The sequence below is a fragment of the Amblyomma mixtum genome, chromosome 9, assembly GCF_055824585.1.
Source record: "Amblyomma mixtum isolate Tamu chromosome 9, ASM5582458v1, whole genome shotgun sequence".
Classification (NCBI taxonomy): Eukaryota; Metazoa; Arthropoda; class Arachnida; order Ixodida; family Ixodidae; genus Amblyomma; species Amblyomma mixtum.
In genome coordinates, this window is record NC_143020.1 from 58,336,851 (window position 1) to 58,339,457 (window position 2,607).

The 2,607-nt window shown below is 45.0% G+C and overlaps 1 pseudogene; it reads left to right on the plus strand.

Moving 5' to 3' along the window:
• The first annotated feature begins 696 nt into the window (after window positions 1-696).
• LOC149329187 (uncharacterized) lies at window positions 697-1,796 on the plus strand (annotated as a pseudogene).
• The last annotated feature ends 811 nt before the right edge of the window (window positions 1,797-2,607 follow it).

The window sequence follows — 2,607 nt, forward strand, 5'->3', positions numbered from 1 at the left end:
GCTAACATTTCCTCATGGGTCTACTGTGTGGTGATGCAATCCCACCACCATTACGTAGTGCCTGGAAGAACGAAAAGCAATTGCGCTGAAAATAAAAAAATGATCGAGATGCGAGTCTGTGACTCGAACTGCTACTCCTCAACCACTGGTACCGGTGAGGAAGGTTTGTTCGACTTGGCTGAAATGACGCCTTGTGTGTTAAAAAAAAAATAAGATGACATAGACGTCAAAATAATGCAATAAAGAAGTTTTCATATCTGTGGAGTGATCTGCAAAGAGGACCTCAGGCTGCTGAAGAGATTAATGGAACCGCGTCGTGCCCTTACGGTAACTCTTTAGGATGAAAATTAGGGGCGATCAATTTGAGCGTTGCAGAGGAAATGGGGTAAAATTCCACTTATGATTCCTTCTCTTCCAGTCAAGATTCTGATTGTGAGCACATCTTTTATTAATTCTTTTTGCGCCTGTCTTGAGTCATTTTTATATAACTTGAGTCATTTTCAGTTCGGCATCTTCCTCCTGCCCTATACAAGCGTGGAGGAGGCGTTTTTGTTTATATTTTAATTTGAATAATCGAAGTCATATACAGGGGATGACAAGGCCATGCCATCTTGATGTTTTATTAATCTTCTTGCTTGCACCTTTAGTAATTTCAATAACTAACATTTACCGCTTTGAATGCAGGTCCGCTGCTGGAATGAAGAGAACGGTTGCACTGCTGTAATGGCTGCTTCAGACATCGCCGAACACTTCCAGCACGACTGTGGACACCACTCTGTTCACTGCCCAAAGTGTTCGGCCTCTGTTCTTTCCCGCAACGTGTGCGAGCACCTCAGATCTGGCTGTTCAGTTCTCCCAGCTCGTCCTTCTTCAGAACACGGAGGGCAGACTGGGCAACATGACGAGTCACTTTTGACGGCTCTGAGCAAAGCCCTAGATCAGCACACAGGCGAAATGAGGGCACTCCTGGAGCAGTTGCTCAGCGATGGCAATGCACGAGCCGACCAACTGAACAAGATCTCGCAAGATGTAAACGCTGTCAGGAAAGCTATAAAGCAGGAACCCTCTCAGGGAGCCCGAGAAGGCCACGACACTTTAAACGGAAGCTTTCTCCAAATAACCGCGCCAGAGCAAATAGAAGGATCCTTGATCGCTAGAAGTGAGGTAGCCGACACTCTCTCGAGCAGAATAAGATCATTAGAAGAAGAAATAAAAGGTGAATTTGAAAAAGCGACGGCACAGAGGCACGACTGCTATTCACGCCTTGCTGCAGCCATCAATGAAGCTGAGGATAGCGAAAAGGAAAACTGAAGGGCATTGGGCCAATTGAACAGACTCATTCGTCAGACTGAAAACGGAGCATCACTGTGCAATTTTTTTTATCAGAAACATTCAACTGCTACATGATACAGCTGTGGCGCTAGGATCCGCCGCCTATGACACCAAGCAAGTGTACCTGTGTGGCTACCGCGTGTCTCCTGCGGTGGTGTTCAGGAAAAAACGACCAGGCTCTGTTGCTTTAATTGGGGTTGGAGCTACACGAGGGCAGCATGGACGACGTAGTTCAATGGCCATTCCTACACAGATTTAGGCTTAGTGTGGTGCACCCGAAGGAATGTACAAAACGGCAGCTCGAATATAAACCCTCTCCTTTATGCACATATATACGAAGGCCCACAGGATCATCGAACGAGCCTTTTTATCATACCGAAGGGTCGTTTAATCTCTTTGACCTTACACGTTACGGTTATGTGCATCTAGACCAGCTTCGGATGACACTGGAGTTGATTTCGTGAGCCGTACTTGCATGTTGGAGTGAGGAGGACATCGTGCAAATGCCCGAAGGCCAGTGGTGTTTGTGGAAGAAACTTCACCTCAAGAAATTTTAAGTGGATCTTGACTGTTGTTTATATCTACTGACCTCTGCGCATCACTTTTGTTGTGAGCAGATTGATTGTGAAATAAAACTGTTTTTACGTTTTGCAGTGAATCATAAAACTCGGACTCTGATTGATCAAGTAGCATTTTTTGTAAGGCAGAGTTTTCTTTCGTTATAAAAGGCGCAATTATTTTGATGCACTTGCATATTGCAGCAAAGGCTGTTATAGCCTTGTTTTGCCACACATATATCCTGCTTTCGACCATGTAATGTACTCATTAGCTATGAAACCTTAATTGCTTCATGAATTTTTTATCTTAACATAAATGGTGTTAAATGTTAACTCCGAAAGTTTCGCCTACAGATCGCTACAACTACAGCCGGGTAGTCATGGAAAATTGGAAAATAAAAACTTGGCCGGCATCACAGGAAGTTTAATCCGCGGTACGCCACGACAGCCGCGAAGACGTAAGTGGGCGGCAAATTGGAGGCCATGCACTCGTTCATCGCTCTCAGTGATTTATTTCTCGCACTCTGCAGAGGAAAACAAATCCCTAGAGTCCGCAAGCATTATTCGCCAAATTATTCCTTCCGATAAGCATATATATACACTCGCAAGCGCCGGAGTGGACCCTTTAATATCCGCACGGGCAGCATCCGCGTGCGGTAGATACAAATAGCGACACTAGCTATCGCTGGAGATGAAAATCGTTTCGTTATCGTAAAAT